Genomic DNA, 27282 nt, shown 5'->3' with positions numbered 1-27282 from the left:
ATGTATTTGAGGTCACTGGTTGAGGCTGTTATTGGCTGAGGTTATAGAAATTTTAAGAAGAGGCCATTTGCTGGCAGAAGTACATCACTGAGGATGGGTTTAAGGGATTATAATCTTTCTCCACGTCATTTGACTCTCTTGGCTTCCTGTTTGACAAAATAACACTCAGCCAGCTTCCTGCCTAGACAGCTTACTGCCAGGCCTTCCACGTCATTATGGATCACTCTTCTAGATTTTTTTTTAAGCCAAAATATACTCTTCCTTCTCTAAGTTACTTTTGGTCATGGTATTTTATCACAGTAAGCAAAATGCAACTACTACAGCCAGTTAGCTCTAAGTAACCAATACCATCAGAAAGTAAAAAACACGTTATCACAGTACCCTAAAGATTTGCTGCTATTGAATTCTACTTCAGGGCTCTACTCTAGACTTGTACTGAGGGCTGCTGTAAGAGAAACAACAACAAACCCTTTAGACAAGCATAGCAGCGGACGCTTGGAATACCTGCACTCAGGAAGAGAAAAGGGTAAAAATACATTGTTCTCTCTATTTTTATGTGAGTGCAGTTTACATTTGCTCTAAGGATCCTTCTGTTCCATGAACTGGTATTCACAGATATCATACGTTCATAAAAACGTATTGTTTTGGTCCTTATCAGAGAATTTTCTGACTTGCTTAATATTTATACTATTTCTAGTTATGGTGCTATCTGAATTGGAATGTGTGTGTTGTCTGTATTTTACATTCACCCTCCCTAACTCACTGTGCCAAAAGAATCTATGACTGCTGCTTTCCTTGTAATTCAGCCTAGGAATGGTTACTCATTTGCATTTGTTGACATGCCTTATATGTTTATTCTTAGTATTGTCACCATACTTAGTGTTCTATATTCTGTTTTACAGTATACTTTAATTTTTCTTCATAGTTTTTCATTATATTCATCTCTGGAATTTTGTTTATTTTTGTTTGGGCTGTATTGTCGAACACCATTTGAAATTTACTGTGAAATAAGATATAAATTTATGCAGACAAAATTACGCACAGAGAATATGTATTCATGAAATCAGTTTTTAAAATTTCTCCATCAAATAATTTTGTACTTCCCAGCTCACAGAGGATTTGTGGAACTTGTATAGAAAGATTAATAAAACTGAAGTAAAACTTAAAATACAATTTAATCAATAAATAAAAACCTGTATTACTTTGGGTAACAAGATGATACAATGTAAAAGGATGCCTGCTGCCAAGGCTGACAATGTAATTGAATCCCCAGGGCCTACATAGTGAATGGACTCCTGAAAGTTGTCCTCTGATGCCACAGAACACAGGTGTGCGTGCACACACACACACACACACACACACACACACACACACACACACACACACACACTCAAACACACACCAAATATTAAAGGAAAAATACCCACAAGGCCTGGGATCTTATCTTGGTTCCAAAATGTACTAGCTAGGATATTTCAAAGTGTCCCATTACTCTATTATTATGAGGGTTCCTTTAAAATGCTACCATAATGCCTACGGTTTCCTTATGGCCAAAGTGAAGAGAGAGAGTAGTATCAAACAATTACTTTTTTTAAATGATAATATATATTTTTTATTTAAATTTGAAGCAAGCTTGTTTTATATGTCACCCTCCCCTCCTCCCCTGTCCCCAACTCCCATCCCATTCCCTTGTTGCTCCCCAGGGAGGGGAGGCCTTAAAAAATAAAATATTTGTAGATTCCACTGTTATACATTTCTTTACTGTGTGTATATATGTGCACAAATATGCATGTTTATGTATCACTGTGTTAGTGTGTACTTGCATATATGTGTATGCATGTGTGTGCAAGAGTGTGCTTACATAATTGCACACCCTTGAAAATCAGAGGTTAATCTTCGGCAGTGGGTTTTCTTCCAAGAGTTGCCATCTGGGGATCAAACTCAGGTCTTCAGATTTTTGTAACAACTGTCTTGCATGCTGAGTCATTTTGTTGTCATCTATAGTAAATATACAAATTTTAAAGTAGTTTTAGTATCATTTGCATTTTTCTAAATTTCCGAAGAGATAATACACAACAACTCAATGAGAAGTCGGGAACCTTAACCTGTGGTTATGAGTGAATCTGACCTGGAAATTGAAAACTGTGTGACCCCATATCAGCTGCCATAACTTTGACACTTTTCTGTACAGAGGTCACCCTGATGGTGCATGACATCTGAATAAATGCTTTGGATAACTTTCAAGTACAAATGACAGAGGCACTAAATGATCACCTTGAGAACCTGTCACAGCAGCAGGTGTTTTAGGACTGGAAAGCCCCAGAGTGGGAGGTCTTGGATCATTTAATAAGGAAGCCATGTTGCCATGTGAGAAAGCTGCATGCCTTCAAACATAAAAACAAAGGAGCAAGCACTCTTCTTGCAAAAAAGAAGTCAAAAGATTGGCCTGTGTGGGAAATGTAATGTGAGCTTAGCAGGTGTCTGTGCCAGGACACCATCCTCTGTCATTTGTTGGGTCTTAAAATAGAAAACAAAGGCCACCGGCTCCTCCTGAGCAACAATCCAAATCTACATTAATTTACAGTCCCATTCCGGTCACCTAGGAACCTCACAGACATAAATCATGGCTGCAATGTTGGAGTGTTGTTGATTCATTAACTCCTCGCTCTTTCCAACAGTTTTATGACACACACTCTCTCTGCAGGTATCAAAACAGGGCTGTCATGATCTATGACAGCTCATGTTCCTGCTTGGTCCATGTTCAATTCTGCTTTTCACCGTAGCATGAGCACACAGTGGCTTCTAGAGGTAAAGCATACAATTGGCAATGTTTGTTGCAAATACACAGAAGCTTACAACTGAAAAGGTAAAGGATGTTACTGATGAGATTTTGGGACAAAAAATTGATAAGTTCTTCAACATGATCAAAAGACTTCAGTAGTCATTTACTGCCTTTATAGCACACTTGGATACACTCTCAGAAAAAATGTTATCAACATTTTTATTTTTCAATTAAGAAAATTGAGGTAGAAACCAGTTATCTAAGTCCTAAGTCACTCAGCAAGTGAATTCCCAACGTAGATATCAAAGTTAGGTTTGGCAAGTAATTTATATTTTACCCAATATGTCTTGAAAAGAATCTTTGACAAGTAAATGTAGGTAAGATTTATTAAATCAACAATTAGAATATGCCTGGGGATAACCTGGATATGCAGTTTTCAAAAATGCTAAATCTTCATATTTGTGCCTTAGCCAAATGTAGACTAAGCAATCTTATCTTTCTTACAAATGGACACATCAGAAAAAGCTTCCTCCAAATGGAAGAAATTACCAGGAAAATATGCCAAGTACAGTTCAGAGGTTTTGATTAGACTGTGTATTTTTAATCTCTGGCAATCTTGTCGACATGTGTTCATGGGATATGCCTCAAGTAATTTGAAATTCAGCTGTGTTGAGGTCCTGGGGTTGAATGTGGATTTAAAAGGTCTCAACAAACCAGAGGATCTTTAGGACACTGGGCCAAGGTCTTACACTTGCTACTAACATCAGGGAGAAGGACGAGACTTCAGCTCAAGGTGACATTGAGCAGTATGGGACAGCAATGGTCCTCAGATTCACTGTTAAAATCATTTGAGGTTAGCCCATGTAAGGACAAGAAAGTCTTATTTTGGCCACATGAAAGGATAAAATGTTCTATTCACTATGAACCCTTTCAGAGTATAAGTAAATGGATGCCCGGCCCTTCGCTTGGTTTTTTTCTCAGCACCCACAACATTTTCTAAATCATTCTTCCCATCAGAGAATGATTTCATCCATTTAACCTTTCAGTTAGTCATTTCCTACGTACCTTAGGTTTAACTGAATGATATTTTAAATTTCTCTACAGCATACTGTTACTTTTTCTTTTGTTTCACCACGTTTTACATGCAATAATTTAACTATATTGTAACTGGTACATGACAACTAAATTCTTTATCATTTCTTCCTGTTCAAAATCTTACCCACTAGCTATCTTTAAATATCTTTAAACATTGTTGCCAACCACAATTGTTTGTTTTTACAAAAACATGTTCTTTCTTAAAATTGTGTTTTTGTGAAAATGATGTATGTCCATATATGAGTGTCCATGTGTGTTTGGATATGTGAGTGCAGGCATGTGCATGCCATAACACACTTGTGGCAGTGAGAGGCCTCTCTTGGGTCCTGAACCTTGTTGTCTACCTTATTTGAGACAAGATTTGTTGTTTGTTAATGGGTAAGCCAACCCAGATGACCTTTGAGATGCTAGGCATTCTCCTGTCTCCGGATGCCATCTGAAAGTAGTTCTGGGATTAGAGGCACACAATAACATACATTGCTTTACATGGGTTCCAGAGATATGAAAACAGATATTCATCTTTCCATGGCCACCACCTCAACTGGGCCTTCTGTAATAGTCACTATAATTCACAGCCTACTTCTATTGAGAACCATTGTAACTGACTACTTATAGATGCTCAGTGAAAGTCATATACTCGATTATTTTAATTCACAAACATCTGTGCAGGTGGGGGGGGGACATGATAGGAATATAAGTGTCTGTTTGATAAGTAAATTGGTTATTGTATAAATGGCTTTCATGTGGTATTTGTATCAGATGCACCAGAGTCATGTTAGCCAACTTTATAAGCAATGATTACTATTATTCCTCAATGTACTGTAATTGTTACTAATAGAGAGAATATATATATGTATATATATACATACATACATACATACATACATATATAACAATGTTAGGACTTTAAAAAGCTAATTGTATATAAAAGCAATTTGGGCATAGATGGGATTTCTTATATTGCTGAGACTATGAACATTAACCTTCTTTGTTTTTTAGAATTCACTCAACGTTTATAGAATCTGTCTAGTGTTTAATCTTCTTAAGATTAAATTCATTGAATGATTGAACTAGCTCTTTGAATTGGCCAGTAGTGTTAAATACAACAAAGTTAACAGCTTCAAGACCACACACCTGAGAGAGCCTTGTTTACTCCACTCACTGTATCCAGCCAGCATGAAGGACTACTTCCCACTGATGAGTTACGTCAGGCATCCACCCATGTACAACACCTTAAAGCTCTGTGTAGCTCTGACTCAGTCTTGATAGATTGGATGAGGCATCTTTAAACATCACCCTCTGTCCTTTCTACTCTCTGACATACAAGAATGACATATTCCAAAACTTAAAGCAATTCCAACTTTTAGATGGACTGGAATGCGGAATATTTGGGGATCTTGGGACTAAGAGAAGGGAAGAAACAAGATGTTGAAGTAGTAAAGAAAAAAAATAAAGGGCTGAGGATGGTAAAGGACAGGGAGCACAGGGGAGTAAGACTGTCATGTGTAATGAAGATTTAATGCTTCAGCCATAAATCTAATTCAGCTAGAAGAGCACACTGCCAACACACTGTGCAAGAAACACCCCCAAGGTATCCAACAGGGCCTTTTTAAACTCTGTTCACTTCATGTTGAATATTTGAACAGAGACAGTTGAAGTTCAAAGAGCACACATCTGTGTCACTGTACAAATCCCTTCTCTCCTCTAAAAAAAAATAAAATAAAATAAAATAGACACACTCCACTGAAGCTAGACTGACTCCACTGCAAAGTCTGCCAAAGAAAACTGTCCCATTTTGGATACAAAGGCCAATACACAAAGTGGAACTAACCCACACAGAGTTGTGCTCAGCTACTTTATTTTCTAAAGAAAGAAAAATATTCCAAGCACAAATTTTCAGAATACTGCTTCCACGGCAACTATACTCAGGGTTCTGTTTTATCACTATTGTCTCTGACAAGGAGAATCACCCTAGCAAAACTCAAGAGACTCTACCAATATCTACATCACTAATAGGGACATGACTCAAGAGGAATATCCCTGAAAATAATCATGTCTGATCCTTAGAAAACAACAGGAAAAGGTTTTTTTGTGTCTATAATTGGGACAACATTTATTATACTTCATCTATGAGAACCGTGAAACATCTAACAGCTATCCTTATTGAAAGATGAAGGCAAAGGTTAGTAGGAGCTATAGAGGTGGCCTGAATTTACATTTGTTTGTAAATTTGACGTATGTTTACTTGTTAATGGAAATTATGTTTTAGTAGAACACTAGTTCTACTGCAGAATTATCAAGACACCATTAGCATGGTGCATGTAACATTCACTGACAACTTCAGGTTGATATGTAAGAAGTGAACATATAACTTCTGTATTAACAAGAACTAACATTTACAGGTCACAATTAGAGGTAAGAATATTCATATCTACTACCTCATTCAATTCTTATAGCAATTCTCTGCGACATTTTTAACACTCATGTGGTCACCTATGTGCTTTCTGGGTGTATTGACACCTTCAATAAAAAAAATCATCTTTAGAAGCTATAGATGACATTGATTCTTCATTCTATGTTTTTCAACATTTGTTGTGTAAGTTGATGTTTGGTTGTACACACATACCTGAAATTAACCTGTGCTCATATTACTATGTAACTTCACAATAGAAGAAATCATTCAAGGGTGGTAACAGATTTACAGAACAATAATTTTTATTATATATTGAATTCACAGATTTTTTAAATTCTACATTAGATGAAGCCAAAGTAGATTGACTTATAGGAATATAAGATATAATAAGACTATTAAGATCTCAAAAACAACTTGAAATCCCATCAGTTCTACATTTCTATAACGAATTTAAATGATTTCATAAAGTCAGGTATTGTGTTCAAAATACTACCCAGTTTACTCAAAATGAATTCAATTTCACTAAACCTTAGTTAATCTTACTGTAGTTAGTAATTTATTATCAGAGTTATGGTTGGCAAAATAAGAAAGTAATTCATTTTTTTCACAGTCAAAGAGATTTTCTGTTTCCTAAAATGTCAATCCAAATTTTTCCTTCACAAAATTACAATTTCATTTTAGCTCTGAGACATACGAGATAAAAGGTTTTTTTTTTTTTTTTTAACCTAAGAAGTTACTTCATTGTGCCACTTGAAATTCTTATTTAAGAGTTTTTGTCAGTGATTCTAAAATGTTCTTATCTTTTAACAAGCTCTCCCAAGTCTCTTGTGCAATAGCTAAGGATCATGCAGAGAAAATGGGAAAGCTGTGAGGTTACTATTCCATTAACAATATAGTTAGGAAAAGAAATTGAACACATAGTTTCTAAGTGATATTCTATAGTGGATTAGTTTGTAGAAAAGGTACAATGTTAATTGTACCTTTATTGTCTGACACTTTATATGAATAGTACTGGAGAAGATGTAATATCCAATCATATACAAAATAACTATTTCTATGTCATAAAAATGATTTTCTGTCTTATATTTAGTTATCAATAAATGGTATCAGAAATAAATAAAATGTAGGAGTTGAGGGTAGCATTGTTGAAATTAAATTGGACAAGCTTTAAATATAAATAACAAAGATAATAAGCTTAAACTTCAGTAAAGTTTCATTGAATGTTTTAACTGGACCCAACATCATTGTATTTGTGTTTACATGAGCAGTAATGGGCAGTTATGTAGGACAGACTTGAGCAGGAGAGATTAACAACACAGGAAATGGCTGAATTATGTGAGGGATGAAAGCTACTGATATGGGGATTCTAAAGCTAAGAATTACAGCTGGTAATGTTTAAATGATACTTCCATGTGCTGCCATCTATGTTCTTAGCAGTTCACACATATCTACACACTTAATCTTCAGTATAAGTTTGGGTGATAATCAGTTCTTTTCTGTCACATGAAGTACCAGTACCTCAGAAAACAGCTGTTTATCTAACATGGAATGCTACAGGTGGGCAGCACTTTTTATTTTGGCTGAAGTCACATATAATCTTCAGGCTGTAGCCAGGTTGGCTGAGTACGGGGTGTTCTATCAGAGGCCTCGTCTCTACCTTGTATGGTCTTTCGCCCCCTAAAAGATTTATCCAGGATTGCTAACACAGCAGCTGGAAACTTTGGAAAGCAGACGTAGTCCAGGACCTGGAAGCTCGCTTCAGAACAGACACTGTCAGGTCTTACTCATTTTGTTGACAAAAGCCGGTCACAGGCCAACCCAGATAGGAAGTGGTGATGATAGGAGCTGCAAAGCTGCATTGCAAAGGTGAAAGGGGGAGAGAGGAAGGAGAGATTGTAGTTGTGTTTGCAGTCTGCTCTGGGTAGGTGTTATCGTCATCAAACCTGGTTTACAGACAGGGTTCCAGAAGCACAAAACTGTTAAGTAATCTGCCTTGGCTCATTCAACTAATAGTTTACTTAACAGTATGTGTCAGTGTCTGTTGTCCAGGAAATTTATGTCTCTAAGGTTTTTAAAAAGGGACACTAGTTAGAGAATCATTACTACAACAACAACAACACACACACAAACCAACAACAATGTGATTCAATGATTGTTTGGAATGTGGAAAGAGAGCAAAGAAGGAATAAGAAGGGTAAACTTTGGGAAAGTAGTAACATTGTTAAGAAGTGATAGCACTTACTGAAAGCATCATACAGAAAGTAAGGAATGGTTAAGTGAGGCCAATAAGACAGCTCTGCAATTAAATGCACTTGCCACGCAAGCTTGCCAATAGTTCAGTTCCTGAAATCTAAGTTAAGATCAAAAGAGTAAAAATGACTCCACAGAGTTTTTCTTTGACCTCCATGCCTGTGCCAAAACATGTGTGCCCCAAACACTCAGCATGTAAACCCACACAATAATAAAAATTCATTAATTACTAATGAATTCAAGTGTATTTGAAAGAACTGATAGGTGGGATGACTTGCCATGTGTACAAAGCAGCCTAGTATGCAGTTTGGGGCGTTCAGTATCAGTCCTCATATTGCTCAGGTGAATATATCAATTTGGGCCACAGGAAGCTAAGTGATTCCATGTTAAGAAAGGTTTGCTAGGCACAAAGGTTTGGGATCTCATCTCTGAGAGCATGAAACTAGTGAAATAACACAGAGAATTTACATGGGAATAAAGATAGTAACAGAATCCAAAAGAAACACACAGGCCGTACAGAGAACCAATGCTGTGGCAGTATAAAGTGGCTTTCCAGTAATTTTCATTTGATTAAAACTGAGGATAAAAAGCCACAAACAAAATTAAATATCATCTCCTCTCCTATTAATGAGGCTGGATTATTTGTTTCTAGCTAAAGACAACTACAAAATCCATATAAAATAAAGCAAGGCATCTTACCTCTGAATACGGTAGTCACCTTAAAATGATAGGACAGAAAAAATTAGCCAAGCAAGTAGGACCAGGAAGTACAAGGAGTGTGTATCATAATATATGACAAATTGACTTTAAACTGAAATTAATTAGAACAGAGGAAGAAGGACACTTCATTATAAGTAAGGAAACAACCATGAAGGCAGTGATGTATAAAAACAAAGCATATTATTGGATTGCACAGTTAATTAACACAGGTTAATTCCAACTCAAGAATAACTTTCTGTAATAGACAAATAGACAGATCACCTGGACAATAAAATAATATGAAACAAAATAGCCAGAGAAAAATCAGAATTAAATGATGTCATATATATAACTAACAGATATCTAAAAAGAATTTCATGCAAACACCAAAGTATATACATCCTACTGAGCAGCTCATAGAAGCTTTTCTAAAATAGTTCATATACTGGGACACAAAACAAATCATAACGAAGCCGGACAAATGGAAATAACTTTGGGTAGCTTATCTGCCCCTAATGTAATAACACTTAAATTCAACAGCAAAGGATTCACCAGCAATTACAAACTCATGGAGATTAAACAACACATTACTGAACTATGAATAGTACATGAGCTAGCTTGTTGGAGCCCACTCTGTATAGTAGGATGCCATGCTCAGGCTTAATACATGGGAGAGGAGCCTGGCCCTGCCGCCAACCTATTGTGCCAGCCTATGTTGACTTCTCATGGAAGCGCTTACCAGTGAGGAGTGGACTGGGGGGCGGGCTGGGGAGAGATGAGAGGGAGTGGGAGGAATGTAAAATGAAATTAAAAAAATTAAAAACTGGAAAAAAAAGGAAAAAACCAAGAAAGAAATAAAAAAATTCCTGGAATTAATTGACACTAAAAACACAGCTAAACTTCTAGGACAGCTTAGAAGAAAAATTTATAGCCACAAGTGCCTACATGAAGAAAATCAAGAAACACACAAATAAATTATTTAATGATGCAACACATTAATTTGGAAATACAAGGGGGGAAAAAGACAAACTCCATAAATGGCAATACATAATAAGTTCAGAGCAGAAATTAATGAAACAGAGACAAAGAAACCATTACAAAGAGTAAATGAATCTAAGGGCCAGTTCTTAGCAATGATAAACAAGATCAACAAATCCAGATCCCAACTAACCAGAAGAAAGCAAGCAAGAGATGACCCAAATAAATAGGATCAGAAACAAACAGGGAAACATGGCAACAGACACTAAAGACATTATGAATATTATTACAAGGATATATTTAAAAAGATATACTCCCTTAATTCAAAAAATCTAAAAGAAATGGATACTTATTACTAAATGCATTCAAACTACCAAAATTAAATCAAGAATTATAGACCAACAATGTAAACCCGTAGCATATAATATAAGGTGATCAAAACCATAATAAGAACCAGTCCTGTTAAAATAAAATGTCAAGTCACAGATGGATCCCAGGAGCATTTTACTTTTCAAATACCTACCTCTAAGAGTTCTTAAATCATTAATAAAATAAAATAAACACAGAAAAAGCACTTCCAGAGTCGTTGAATGACCCCAGTATTACTTTGATACCAAAATGACACAACAAAGAATGCAAACTATAGAATAATATCCCTTGTGAGATTCAAAACTGTTCAATAAGATACTTGGAAACAGAGTCTAGCCATGCATTGAAAGACCATCAACCAGGATGCAGGATGCTTCAACATATATATGACGTGATATTTTGTTTATGATATAACAAACAAAGCTAGAATGAAGATCAGAGTGTAAAGATAGCCACGGCCATAGAGGCCAGGCAGTGGTGGTACACACCTTTAATCTCAGCACTCAGGAGACAGAGGCAGATGGATCTTTGGAGTTCAAGACCACCCTGGGCTACATGAGAGTGAACCAATATAAAAGAGAAAATGAGTTTACACCTTTGATATGAACACTTGGGATCACATACCTTTAATCCCCGCACCAGGGAGGCAGACACAGGACTGATACGGCTAGCCAGAGAGAGGACTATAAGGTGGGAGGAGACAGGAACTCAGTAAGTCTGAGGTTTTGTGGAGAGCAAGCAGTCTGAGGAGAAATGCTTATGAGCAACTACAAAACCAGCACAGCAAGATAACCTCCAAGGGTGTGATGATAGTATTTATATCACGAGGGTATCCAATAGCTGTTTAATAGAAGAAATTCATGTCTGCTACAGTAAACCTCTGAATGTACAATATAGAGATGCCATGAAACCCAGAAGAAAACTTACTACTACTTTCCTAAACCAGTATAATTTCTAGCTATATTCTAAATAATTATTCTTATATTCACAGATAAGGGTGGCTCAACAAGAAACTATAATTTGCAGCACACAGATATAATTACAGAAATCCAGAGCTGGACAAATGTAAGAAGGAAAAAAAATTGCTGTGGGAAAAAAAAAAGCCACAATGATTTGAATTTAAGCATTGGCAATCTACTTCTCTGCTGCATGATTACTGACTTTGAGAAACCTAGACTACTATCTCCCCCTGGACAACTAGCAGCTATTTGCTTTTGACCTAAAATAGTTACAGAACAATGTTTGCCATTAGCTGAATATTAAATGCTGCAAGAGTGTAAGGAGTAAGGGTTTTCCTCCCACCGCTGGTCTGGTCCCACTGCCGCGCCAGCCCCAAATAACACACTGAGACTCTGTATTTGATATAATGCTGTTGGCCCGGTACTAGTTTCTTATCGGCTAGCTCTGTCTTAAGTATTAACCCATTTCTGCTGATCTATGTATTTTCACGTGGTCTTATCTTACTGGGGAGCCGGCATTCTGCTTTCTCCAGACTCTCCATCTTGACTCCTCCTTCCTATTTCCTCTTTCCTCTTTGTCTCCTAGTCCCTCCTATCTTCCTTTCCTATTGGCCAACAGTGCTTTATTCTTTAACCATTATGAGAAACATATATACATAATGGCATCTCCCATCACAAGAGAATTAAGTTGAGATTTATATTAATTCTTGGCATCAGGAGGGAATGGTATAACAAGATTAAAGGAGATCTAAGAACTGGAAAAAAAATTCATTGCCAACACAACTGCAATCTACAATGCAATCATATTTCACAGGGGCAGAAAGATTTGAAGAGCCAGCCACAGAACTAGGAAGTCTGCTGTGAGATAGTATCTTATATAAGTAACAGGTAAACTGTACCCACAAAATCGTAACAATATGGTCACCTATACAAGACCTGCACAGTTATATCACCCGTTATCATATCAATGTTGATAGGTGAAATTTCACAAGACCCTACTCCTTCTCAAAGAGCTACAAGCTATAAGTGGTTGATGGAGTACAGATCTGTCTTCTCTAGGGATGTGCCTCTGCTGTGTTATCCCGTCTCAAATTGTCTGCCCTCAATAGATATGCACACAAGCAACACAAAATGGAACCAATATGTGTGTGTATGTGTGTGTGCACGTGCATGCATGTGTGTGGGCATGAATAATTATTAATTAAAAAGAGACCATGAATTTGAAGAGTAGAAGTACAGGGACAAAAGAGGGGTTGGAACGGGAGAGGAGTGGACATGATATAAATATTGTATTCATGTATGGTATTGTCAAATTGATTTAATAATAAATTTAAACTTCAGTGGGAGGTCTTACTCAAAGATTAATAGTCCGAACATATGACATGGGAAAAATAGCCAGAATTATAATTGTGAAGCACCAGTATGTGAAAATAAGAGTAAGGCATAATGAGAGAGACTACATATAAGATTATTAGACTGCCAGGCAGAGAAAAGAATGGATATATAAAAAAATATTTGAACAGGTAATTCAAGAGGCCAATAAATAGTTTTAAGTATATTGAATTTCTTTGGTAGCAGTGAAAGTTAATATATAAATGCCACCACGTACTTGTGAAAGGAACTAAAATTTCAAAGGGCCAAGATTTCCATGTTTAGCCAAGGCTCTGAAGTAACAAGAATTAACATATGCTCTAGCCAAAAAGCGAAATGAATAATTCACTGGTGAACAGGTCCTACAATGGGTAGACTAAATAGCTTTGGAGACATGAACCTACCTTTCCCTGAGAGGAAGTTCTGCTGGAAGCTGAACATCAATTAAAGACTGAGAAAGTAGCATGTGAAAAGGTTCAGGAGAAGGATGTGTTCTTTGTCAACCAGAGTAAGGGCACTGTTGAGAGGAGAAAAGATGGGATTTCTAAGGGAATTTGCAAATGTCAATCAAGATGTTAGGAGAGCTATCATGAAGAAAGAGAGAAAGTGGCGGTTGACCAGGCTTTTGTAAGACAGGCAGAGACCTCCGAGAAGTGGGCTAATGATATGGTAAAGTGTAGGTGGCTCAGCCCTCGGCATTTCAGCCATGTTTCTGATCTCAGGGATGTAGGAGTATCAAAAGCATCGCTGCTGTTGTTTGGAGGCTGTTTCTTTCTGCTAGTGCGTGGGTGATGGTTAGCTTAGTTTAGATTGTGGACTTAACCCAGTATTAGAATCGCCTGGGAGGGATAAGTTTAGCCTGTCAGTATGCCTTGAGTACCCTTTCACATGGGTTTCTTGAAGTGTGACTATCTATCCTGAATGTGGGTAACACCACTGTGTGGGCTGGACTTGAACTGAATGGCAAGGAGAGAGCAAGCTCAGTGCAAGCATGAATGTATTCATTCATGGTTCTGTGCTCTTGACTGTGGATACAATGGGACTACTTCAAGTTCCTGCCACCTTGACCTCTCTGCAGGGATGGACTGTAACCTAATCTGTGAGCCCAGCAAGTCCTTTTCCTTTTTAAGGTGTTTCTCTCAGAGCACGTATCACAACAATAGGAACGGAAACTTGGCGGTGGAAAACGTTTATACATTGACTTCAGTTATTGCAATCATTACAGATGGGTTCAGACACCACTAAACTTCATTGCAGAGGGAAACATGCAAGCAAAGTGAAGACAGAACAGTTTACTTTGAATCTGGAATAGAGTGATAAACTGGATCTGAGAGAGTTACTTCATCCACACACTTCCCAGAGACAAGTTAAAGCAACCTGGGGTGCTCTAGAATCTCAGTCATTCAAACCACCTCATGCAACATAGTGTAGATCCTCAAATATCAGTCAGCTCCTCTAACAGGAAATACCTACTAGCCATGTCAGGTCACTCTAGCTTCTCCCAATTCTCATAGACTAGGAACACTTTCTTATATGTTTCATGGTCTAGTTAGCTTTCCCCAAAGTCTGGAAAGCCTCAACAGCCTGTTGACAGCAAGGATTTTTAAAAGTCTTTCCTAAGACAGCCAAAACTCCAGCACAGAGTCAGCTGAGAAACCTTGATTTTTACAAGGCGAGCAGTGACAGAGGCTTCCCACCACACTCAGTTGCATTCCCTCATTGTAGTTCAGCTTTGCATATGAGTTTTACAAAGCTGACTTTGATGAGCTGACATGTTAGGAACTCTAAGTCAGGATCACAGAAACACTTCACCAGAGATAAATTTAATGAAAACAACTTATCTAACAGCAAAAGGACAGGTTATCCTGTAAGTTTTCCACTGTACTTCCTCTTCTTTTTACCATGAAACTTTCATGCAATCATAAATACAAAGAACACAAACCAAAGATGTGTAATCTAAGTACTTAGGATCCAGGGAGACAGATGTGTGTGCTCACACAGTACCGCGTCTTCTCCCTCCAAGCACCAGGACAAGCAGAGGAACGTCTGGACAGACTTTCAATAGCAATCTTATCTTGTTTGAAAATTTGTTCCTAGGTCACATGAGGAAAGCCAGAGTCCGACTGACAGTGTGTCAAAAGGCCTCAGAGCTCATGAAAGAAAGCACCATGGAGTGAAACAGGTCGTGCATCCTTGGAAGTAAGTAAATTAAAACAATATGAGATGCTGTGTCTGAAAACATATTCCATTTTCACGTTTGGCAAAAGCAATTTGGGACCTTGATTCCTAGGAGTGGACAACATAAAAAATGAACAAAATTACGTTACTAGTAGAGTGCTCAATTATTTTTTTTCATGGTGATGGTGTTTAAAAACAAACAAACACACAAAAACAAGTATAAATACATAGCTATCTTTTCTTACAAAAAGTTGGAAACTCTGAACACACCCAAAGAGCATGTCCTCCATCAAGTTGGAGGAACTTAAGGCAGGATTAGATTGCAGAGATAGAGCCGTAGACAGCTATTAACATCTAATCCAGTGTCACATTTCTGCCCACGGCTGCTAACTACCAGTCCAATTTACTGGGTTCACTTGCTCTGTGTTCCTTCCTTGTTTCAAGCCAGCCAGAGACTTCTCTTAATAATGGGTCAACCTCAGCCAAATGTGCTCAACTAGAGGCCACCATGGGAGAATGGCAGGATATTGTCTTTCCAACAGCAAGTGAATTGCAGGCAGCTTAAGGCAATATCCATTTCACTATAATGCTGGTTTATGTTACAACCCTTTTCAAACTTCTAATTGCCCCGTATTGTGGACATTTATAGACATGCACTATTTTAAATGAAAACACAACACTGAGGTCAGCGAGAGTTTCTGGGACAGCAGAGACCCCAGGTGAAGTCAAAGAGGGAAATTACTTCAAAACTTCTAAATGCCAAACAAGTTTGAAAAAATAGAAGAAAAAAATAAAGTCTTGGGACAGAAAAAACATTAATCCTAGTTCCATGGTACAAATTAATAATAGCTATATTTCATACTCTTATGTAAACATTCTATGGTTGGATTATGTAGTTTTTAAATGAAAGTCAATATTATTTGCTTGGCTTGGTGAGTCTGGTAAGTCTTGGCTCATGTAGAATAACTATGCATATGGCATTTTTTTCACAATTTAACTTTCATTTGTTAAAACCAATTATGCCAAGCTAACCAGGTTTGTCGGCGGCTCCTGGAAATTACTGTCTGTCATGAGTCTTCCAGATCATGCTAAACATCGCAATGAGTAAAATAACATTTCACATTTACACAAGGCTTTTCACCTAGAATCCCGTGCCCTTTTGAAAGTAATAAATCACTCCTGTGAGACACTCAAGTGTAACCAGAAGAGGTAATTTCTCCCAGGTAGCACCAGAAGAAACAAGGTACATGTGCCTGTAATCATTTTCACTTGGTGATCCATGCTTTCATTCACTGAATTACTGAGCCATTGATTCACAGCCTGAGCAAATGTGGACTGCATATATGTGTGTTTAGCACTGGATAGATTTCAGGCTATACAAACGAGTACTAAAGAGCTCTCCCTCCACGTTGGCTCTGCTTAGGAAATCAGTTAAGATCCTACTCTGAGTTGCCAGAACAAATTTTTTTCAGCACTGTACATTCCTATTCTCCGTATTAACATCTTACTGAGAAATAAGACACCAAGGAATAGACATCATCAGTTTTAATATTTTATATTTGGTCATGTAAACATTTAGGAAAATAACTTTAAAAAATATCATCATTATTTCCACTACATAGATATTTCTAATAACTTAACAGAAAAATTACTTGACAATTTTATTTTTCTGTTTGCATATAAAGTATAATCACTTCTTACATGAACAAGCTCATGGTATACCTTGTGAGAACTGCTTTTAAGGATAATACTTTGATTTATAATTCAATTTAAGCATTCAGAATTGTGAAATGAATCCCAATTGTCATGTCATTTTTGTTCTTAATGCCATGTTAAGGTACTTTAATCCTGTTTCATGTTTGCTTTCAATTCTACTGCTGAACTGCAACTAGTATAAATTTACATATGGAAGTAAGAACACAATAAAAGCCCTCCTATGAGGTAAAATAAACAACAACGTAAATGTATGATTTTTGGCTTTTCTCTTCTTTTCCATGATTTAAATCCTGAAATGTGGAGTAACTATAAAACCCAGTCAATAGTCATACAATGTATAATTATGCAACCATCACTTTAGCAACATAAAAGACTGAGAACAGCTACCAGAAGCAAATTTTTAATATCCTACCAGAATTAAATTTTATTAAACAACTAAATTATAATAAATTAAAATGTTATGGTTAGCCCCAAGCCAGTCATTAGAAAATAAAATAACTCAAAACATAATATGACTTAAGAACGGGAATTAAAATGATACACTAAAAATTATCTCTTAGCACACGGAAGGCAGTAATGGGAGAAATGTCAGAAAACCAATGGCCAAGGCCAGTGGTGGTGGTACATGAATGTAGCAATACAAGTTCAGCAGTAGGGCTTCCATGGGCTCTAACCCTGCCCAACCTACAGAACAAGATTGTATCTAAAACAAAAAGAAAGAAAAATAACTAAGAAATGGGAAAATAGAAACCTTTACTTATCAGCATTAGATTAAATGAAAACAGTAGAAAATCAACAAAGAGAAGAGAATGGACAGACAGAGGATGAATGCAGACAACCCAATGGGTCTCAACTCTATGTTGTGAAGAACAACAGAACAAATTCAGTCATAAAGAGATTGGAAATAAAAGGATAATAAAAATCTTGCTTTATAAACACTAACCAAAATAATGAAACAATGACAAATTTTAGTAACATTGTATTACTAGCATGCAAAATAGATTCAAAGCAAGAAACTAAACAAAGAAGAAAAAAGTTTTATAATAACAATTGACCAAACTGTCCTAAATATAAACTTATAAATGTATATGGATTTAGGAATGATTTCCAACAAACATGAAGCAAAACTAACTGAACTAAGGAAATAGACGTTTAAACAGTAATAATATCTAAATATGTCACTTCCAATAAAAAAGGCAGAGCATCAACCAAAATATAGGTAACTTGAACAACACTGTAATCCAATTGAGACATAACTGACTTCTATAGACACTCAAAGTGACAGAATACACATGGTTCTCAGGTGCACGTGGAATTCTTCTGAAGAAGTGACAAGTAATGGAACATCAAACAACTCTAAGCAAATTTAAAAGGATTGAAAACATGCAAAGAACATTTATTAACCATAATGCAATGAAGTTTAAAAATCATTAGCAGAAGAAAAATAGAAATTCACAAACATATGAGTCAATCAAACACATTCCTCCATGAACAACCAAGAAAAATAAATAAGTCACAAGGGTGAGGGGGAAGTTCTATGGGACACATATAAATGACCTTTGTGAGGCATTGGAAAACACTGCTCAGAGGCAAGTCTGTGAGATTTAAATTAAGTACCCATCCTAACACCCTGAGAAATCACAAGACCAAACTAAATCTAAACCAGAAGGAAAGAGTAAATTGAAGAGACAAAGACCAGAAACACAATGGAAAAAATAGTGAAACCAAGTCGATCCTGCAAAAAGATCAATGAAATTTTTGACCTACAACTAAAATAAAGGAGTGAGGCGAGGGAAATAAATTATCAAAGGGAAGTCTAAAAGGACCCTCTTATTAACATACAAAAATGAGTAAGATTATGAGAAACTACTATAATAATTCTAGGCTAACAAATTAGACAAGATAGATTATTTAGGCAAAGTCCCAGATATATGTAACTACAAAACCTAATGAAATAAAAGGTAGAAAAGTTTAGGAAACTATAACTTGTAAAGATGTTGAATCAGAAAAATAAAAAAAAAATTAAAATACAATAAAAATATCCACAGAGAAAGAGAAAAGCCCAGGAACAGGAATATTCACTAGAGAGTCCATGAACATTTAAAGAATTAGTATCAGTCCTTCCAAAATATTTCCCAAAATATGACATAGAAAACTACAGATAAATAGGCTGATGAGCATATATGCAACAATCTTCAATAAATAATAGGAAATTAAGACCCAACAACATCTAAACACAGATGAATTTCCACAACCAAGTTGAATTATCCTAGAAAGGTAATGTTGGTTCATACAATGATGCTGATCTAAGTAATACACCATATTAATAAATCAAAATAAGAAAGCTCATGGTTATCATAATGCTCATTTGGCAAGCTTAACATCTTTTCATGATTAAAACCATGCAACTGACCATAAATGGAAGATCATTTCCTCAACCTGAAGGAGGGCACAACTTACAGCTTATCTACTTCATGGTGAAATACAAAAGCTTTCTATCCACGGAATAAAACAAAGATGTCCATTCTCCCTACTTATTTCTGCCATGTGTGGGAGGTTTTAGCCAGGATGTTAAGGCAAGGAAAAAGAAATAAAGGCATGTAGTTTTTTTTGGGGGGGGGGGGGAATAAAACTGTATTTGTTCAGGATATAAGCTTATACATGATAAACCTTAAGCAATCCACTACCAAACACATGCAAAATTCTGCTGGGGTTAATAAAATAATTTAACAAAGTTGATTGTAGAAATCAAGGCCAATGTAAAAAGTGACACTTGCATTTATATAAACTATTAGAAAACATTGCAGAAGTAAAAGGAAGAACATAATTTCACCTAGATAACATCAAGAAAGTAAAATATTAACAAAAGATTCAATAAAATAAATTCAAGAATTTTGCTGGAAAAATATTAAGCATTTTAAATAAAAATTAAAGGGGATGTGAAACAACTTTTGCTCCTAGACTGGAAGTCATATCATTAATTCATATAAATTCCAATTTCTTTTCTTATGAAAATGAATACTTTATCACACAACTCTTATGGCAATGCAAAGGGCATAGACTAATAAATCAATCCTTAAAGCAAAGAACAGTGACATTTCTCTTTAAACCTATAATGGCTTTCCATCTATTATGCTATCTCTTTTTTTTTTTCCTCTCTCTCCTCTATTTGTCCCCTGACTAGGGAAATATCTAGAGATCTACAAGGATGACCCTAACTAACAATCTAAGCAATAGTGGAGAGGCTAGCTTAAATGCCCTTCCCAAATACTGAGATTGATGATTAGTTTATAAGCCATCCTATAGCTTCATCAAGTAGCTGATGGAAGCAGAAACAGGCACCCACAGCTGAACACTGAGCTGAACTCCTGAAATCCAGTTGTAGAGAGGGAGGAGAGATGAGGAAACACATCAAGACCAGGCTGGAGAAACCCACAGAATCAGCTGACCTTAACAAGTGGGAGCTCAAGGACCCCAGTCTGATAGCTGGGAAACCAGCATAGGACTGACCCAGACTCCCTGAATGTGGGTGTTAGTTAGGAGGACTGGGCAGTCTATGGAGCCTCTAGTAGTGGATCAGTATTTATACCTAGTATACGAATGGACTTTGGGAGCCCATTCCACATAGAGGGATAGTCTCTCAGCCTAGACACATGGGGGAAGGCCTAGCCCTACTCCAAATAATATGACAGACTTTGAAGACTCCCCATGGAAGACCTCCCCCTCCCTGAGGAGCAGAAAGGGGGTGGGATGGGAGTAGTGGGGAGGAGCAGGAAAGAAGGAGAGCGTGAGAGAACAGGGGTTGACATGTAAAACAAGCTTGTTTCTAATTTAGATTTAAAAAAAAAAAAAGGATATAGCACTCCTAATTTCAAGGTATGTATAGAAAGCCACAGCAATTATCCAGCTAGACAACAGCAGATATGATAGAACTGAGCCTAGTAAAAAGTCACATGTGTATAGCTAATTGACTGAATGAGGGAAAGCTCATGAGGCCTCAGCACTACACAAAACCTACAGGCACCTGGGGAAAGCTGTGAGCAGGAGCACTGCGTCTCCCCAAGAAGAGCACATCAGTTGATTTTCAGTGCAAAGCGCTCAACCCTGAAAACATGCATACAAGAAACCTGGCCCAGACTGAACAGGTTATATTTACAAATACACATATGCATGCAATAACCATTAGGGAAAATAGACGCCATGTAGTTGAAAGTGAAGTTGGAGGAGAATATAGGAGAAATTAGAGGGAGGAAAAGCAAGGAAGAAATGCTGTGATTATAGTGTAATCTCAAAAATGAATATTCATTATCATTCACCATGGAAGAAATTATTGTCTTAACTCACAATTTTTAAAATGGAATGAGATTAAGTGAAAGAAAGGGTTTATATTCCTACCAAATATTATATGTGAATAATTACTTCATAAAAATGTATGAATTGAGACTACAAAACAGAAATGAACATACGTACAGATTTTTGTGATCTGAGATTAAACAAAATTTCCCCAGATGAATTTTTAAAAAATATAACTAAAGCAACCAGTGAAAATGATTTAATTGGACTTACTAACATAAAGGTGTCTCCAGAAAAACAAAACAAATAGATGCTTGGATGGATAGACCATAGATAGACAGATGAATAGATAAGTAGGGATAGATAGACAGACAGACATTGGCAGAGTTGGCTCCTGTTATTATAGATACCCTGGGAAATCCTCCAATACACATAGGACATGGTGAATTAATGGCCTCTCTCAGTTCAAGTGTGTGGGTTGAAGAGCCTTGGAAAATGGCTGTGTAACAGTCTGGAGATGAAGTCCAAGAACTTAAAGTTAATGAGCAATTTTTGTCATTGCTATGACAAAATGTTGTGGGTCAAGATATAGAGTAAGGAAATATCTTTTAAATTATTCTCTCATATATTATATTCCAATGGCAGTTTCACCTCTCCTCCAGAACTACAATTTCTGTCTTCCCTCAGAAAAGAGCAGACCTCCCAGGATATTAACCAAGCACAGCATAACATGTTACAATAAGATGGGCACATACCATCAGATCAAGGCTGGACAATGCAAGCTAGTAGGAGGGAAAGAGCTCCACAAGCAGGCAAGAGTCAGTGACTACCTGCACTCCAACTTCTAAGAATCCCACGAGAACACCAAGCTACTCAGCCATAATACAATATGCAGAGGACCTTGGTCAGCCCTGCTACAGTCTCTGTGATCTCTGTGAGCCCCCGTCAGTACTGGTTAGTTGATTCTGTGGACCATGTTCTTCTGGTGTCATTGGCCCCTCTGGTTCCTCCAACTCTTTCTCCACAGCATTCCCCAAATTCTACCTAATGGTTGGCTGTGAGACTCTGCCTCTGTTCCCATAAATTGCTAGATGTGTTAGATGAAGTCTCTCTGGTCTCTTTGATGAGGACTTTGCTAGACTCCAGTCCAAGGACACTCTTTCGACAGGACAAGCTGTAGGTTGAAGGTTTTTTGACTAGGCGGGTGTCCAACTCCCGCCTTGAGGTCTTATCTGGTTACAGAAGATGGCCATGCCCCCTGTTACTAGGAGTCTTTGATAGGGTTACTCTCATAGATTCCATGGGATATGAAACATAATTTTTTACTACATATTAAGTTAGAATTTGACATGGTCTGTGGAGACAGGGGCATGAGGCAGTTGTTTGCTATGTCATACAAAAGCAGAAAACCTGTGCAGAAGGTAGAGTAGGGCTATCACTCCTAATCTCCAAAATCTATTCCCTACTACCAGGACCATCTCATAAAAGTTCCAACACCTCCTCTGCATCCACTACTTCAAACTAAATCAACCAAACAAATGAAACACCACCAGAGTTACCAAGGCAGTTCAGTGGGTAAAGGTACCTATTTGCAAACCTGATTATTTAACTTCAATCCCTGAGACTTACATGATAGAAGAAGGAAATGATTCCTACAGGCTTTCCTCTGACCTCCAGGCAAGCTCCATGGAATGTGTGTACCTCTTCCAAATAAATGTTTTGTAAAACATAGCTCCAGTAACTGAGAAACAAGTGTTCCATCTCATGAGTCTGTGTGGCCATTTAACATGCAAATCCTAACACATGGAAATTGATTATTTAGCACAAGTTCCAGAATCCAATGCCAGAAAAACTCACTTATGAAGTCTAAGGAAAGTAGAGCACCCCAGCTCTAGGAGTCAGAAAGAACAAATGAACCTAGCTCTACATTTTTGTTCTTTCCTGGCCTTCAATGAGTTGTGTGTGCCAACCCCACTTAATAATAATTAATGTTTGGCTGACTACCTCTGTATCTTTTAATCTAATCAAATTCACGTCTAGAATTAACCATCGCAGACTGTATCAGGATTATTATATAATTTTTTTATGTTAAAGGACACTGTAAGTAAAAAGACAGCCCATGGAGTGGGAGGTCATGTTTGCCAGTCATATATCTAATGTGGATCTCCTGTACAGGATATATAAATAACTAATAAAATTCAATAACTAAATGTCAAATAGAGCAATTCAAAAACTACCAAAGAATCACTACAGACATTTCTCTAAAGATGTACAGTTGCCAACAAGCACATGAGATGCTCAGCAGTATTAGTCATCAGCCAAGTGTAATTCCAAACCACTAAGAGATTTTGTTTCAGTCAGAAGGATGAGAATAGATTGCTAAAAATGAAGTGAGTGTTGGTAACAGTGTAGAGAAACTGGAACCCTCATCCACTGTTAGGGAAAATGTAAATGTTACAGTTGTAGAAAGCAATTTGGTATTTCTCCCCAATGTTAAGGGTACTACATAGCACAAATTTTCTCTCGTGTAAATTCCATGAAAACTGAAAGCTTACAGTCCTACAAAACCTTCTCCATGAATATTCATGGAAGCATTATTCATGATAGACTTGAAGTTAAAACTGCTCAACCCCCCCTTTTATTCCATAAAGTGGAAATATTATTAGAGGAGTGAAGTATGAATGGATACCACACACCACACATGAATGAATTGTGAAAACATTGCACTGACAGAGGCCAGATAGGAAAGACCACATTTCATAGAATTGCCTTAAATCCTCCAACCACGCAAATGCAGAGCATCATAAACTAGGATACTGGCTGCCAAATAAGAGACAAGGACAAGGGATGGATGCTTCAGGGTACAGGGCTTCTTCCTATGGGTTGGTTGTCAGGAATCTATGATGATGATTTCACAACTTTGTAACTAAGTCAAAAACACACAGAATGATTCACTCTAATATGGTATATGAATTGTATTTCTTTTTAATGTGTGCTTCAAAGATAGTGGAAAACATGCTAGAAAGCTATGGCTAATTAAGAAATAAAATATGATAAAGATATATAAATACAAAACATGAGAAAATGAAAGTAACATATCTGCCTAGAAAATCAGGATAACACACATGATGAAACAGTAAAAGAACAATGAAAAAACATATAATTTCTATTGTATTTTCTAAGCATTCTGTCCATCTACAGACAACATCTTGTTGGGTTCCCATTTATATACCAAATAAATTTGATGCTGCCAAAGTGAAACAAAGATGGATAAATAGTTTTGAAATATAGATAATTCTGGAAATACAATCTACAAAGTATAATTTTACCCTATAGTTCTGTTTACAATTATTTTTTTCTGTCTAGGAATATCCAAGTGGCAAATTGGGAGTATTGTCGTTAATGGATTTTTCTTTGAACCATCAGTTCACCCCCCCCCCCCAAAAAAAAAAAAAAAAAAAAAAAACATGGAGACATCTTGTTCTTGTTAATTACGAAAGCTTGCCCGATAGCTTAAGCTTTTCCCACTAGCTCTTGAGTTAACTTAAACTTAATCTACATATTGCCCCATAACTCTTTACCTTGCTTCTGTCTTTCAATTCTTCCCTCTCTGTGTCCTTTTCTCTCTACCCTGAAGTCCCGCCTAACCTCTTCCCGCCTAGCTATTGGCCATTCAACTCTTTATTAAACCAATCAGAAGGCACCTCAGCAATGATAGATCTTCACGGCGTTTAAAAAGATTATTCTTCAACATATTGGGAGACCACTTCTTCAATCAACAAATGATCGATATACTATCACAAATTAAGACATTGTTGAATGTACAGAATTTTGAACAGCTTTAAATTCTGCTCTATAAACTAACTGCCAAAATATTTGATTAATGTAAGAAAACCTTTTAAAAGTCAGATATAAAAGCAATCTCAACATATGTCACAAGACCATGTCTTTAGTTTAGAAACATAAGAGTAGCTATATGGACAAGTTATATTAGCTATTAGATACATTTGAAATTAAGTAAGTGTCACAAGATTAATTTCATCTTCCACTTACTTCTTGTGGAACTTCTCAACTCTAGTCTTCTAAGCTATTTTAACCCTGAACCATATCTCCAGCTCTCTTCCCCCTCCTCTTGAGACTTATTCAAGGATATAACAGGTGTAGTGTTTACATGTAATTTACACAATGATGTGGGATAATGCTCTCGTTCACAGTAAAGATTTGTCACTCGTGTTGGTTTAATAAAATGCTGATTGGCCAGTAGTTAGGCAGGAAGTATAGACAGAGTTACAAGACTAGGAGAATTCTGGGAAAAGGAAGGCAGAGAAGCAGTCATCATCCAGCCAGAAGAAACAAGATGAGAATGCCTTACTGAGCAAAGGTCCCAAGCCACATGTCTAAATATAGATAAGAATTATGGGTTAATTTAAGTTGCAAGATAGTAATAAGCCTAAACAATAGGCCAAAATTTGATAATTAATATAAGCCTCTGTGTGTTTATTTGGGACTGAAAAGCTGCAGTTGGCACAGAAACTTTCTTCTATAATACGAGATTAAGTTTCAGCTGTCAGAAGTTATTCATTTTTTTGTAACTGCGTCACAGCGGAATTTAATACACAGATGTTCCCATTATATGGATTGACAGATGGCAAAGACAGGGGAGAGCCGTGGAAGGAAGAAGAATGCTGTCAGGTTTGAGTGGTGAAATGTAGATTTTGTTCTCTGGAGTGCTGAAAACAATTAGACACACTACCTAACTGAAAAGTAAATATTTCAACATATCTTCTTTTGTATTATAAAAAGTAATTAATGGACAATGCACCTTATTAAAAAAAAACATTTTTTTTTCAGGAAAACACAACACGGAACTTTTACCATAAAGTATAAATAAATGAATTCTATCAATGAAATAGTTAAATATGTTAAGATTTTGAAGTGCCAGCAATCTGGGCTATATTGATCATGAAATACATCAGTTGTAGTGAATATAGTTGAATTTAGAAGAACTAAAAAGTTCAAAAGTCATTGTGTAAAGCAGCAAAGGAAAATAAGTATTAATGATATTGGTAACATTAGGATAAAACCAAGGGAAATATTAACAAACCAAATTTATTTATTTATAACAAGAGAAAGGAAGAATATGAAATAAGAAAAACTAAATTATGTCCTGTTCAAATGAAGAAAAGGAGTATTATATATTTTTGTTAACTTATTATTCTGTTTCTTTGTAAAATGTTCATTTGGTTTTCCTACTTGCTTGATTATTTAAACAATGTGTTGTCACAAAACAGTTTGGTTTTTCACATGTGGGCAGAAGTATAAAGCCTATTTCAAATACTCACTTGAATGCTGTTAGCATTTTTCTTTGTGCTTGTCATTTTAAAAATTCTTAGTAACCGTCTGTGTAAATGTATTTTACTATTTGTTTGCAAGTTTTAGTAACATTGTGAGTACAACAGGAGAAAATGCGTAAAAACATAATAAGACATTTCAAAGGCCAATGGCATTGCCCTTGGTAATATAAGTTGCAAAATGTGAATTATATTTAAATTATTGTCCTCCTTTAACTCAGAGACCCCTGATGCACCAGCGCCTTCTTTACCCACGGGGTTCCATAGTCACAACTTCAACTATTTGTGAAAGATAAAATTTTGGAAAAAAATTTGCATATGTACTTAGCATGTATTTACTCTTTTTATTATCTAACCCTATACAGCATAATAAATACTTTCATAGACTTTACAACATGTTGACTTGTCCACCTTCATTGAGTATTGTAAGTTCTCTGGAGGTGATTTAAAGCATATGGGTGGAGATTAGGAGCAGAAATTTGATTGTGTAGAGGATTCAGGCTCTATTCCCAGCACCCCCATGGCAGCTGTGAACTGTCAGCATTTCCAGGTACAAGGGATCTGATGACCTCTTCTGGCTTCTACAAGCACTAGACCCACATTTGGTGCATAGACATTCATACAGGTAAAACACATAAAATGGTAAAAACATAATAACCAAAAACCATATGAGAAAATATGCATACAGCTATATGCAAAAATCCTACATTTATATGCAGAGGACTCTAGTATCTGCATGTTTCATCTATGATGATGAAAGGACTCTCCAAGGAAAAAAAATCCCTGGTAGACATTAAGAGATGACTAAATATAAAATGGTTCTCAGCC

Source organism: Phodopus roborovskii, unplaced genomic scaffold, assembly GCF_943737965.1.
Source record: "Phodopus roborovskii unplaced genomic scaffold, PHOROB, whole genome shotgun sequence".
Classification (NCBI taxonomy): domain Eukaryota; kingdom Metazoa; phylum Chordata; class Mammalia; order Rodentia; family Cricetidae; genus Phodopus; species Phodopus roborovskii.
Note: the sequence above shows the minus strand (reverse complement) of the source record.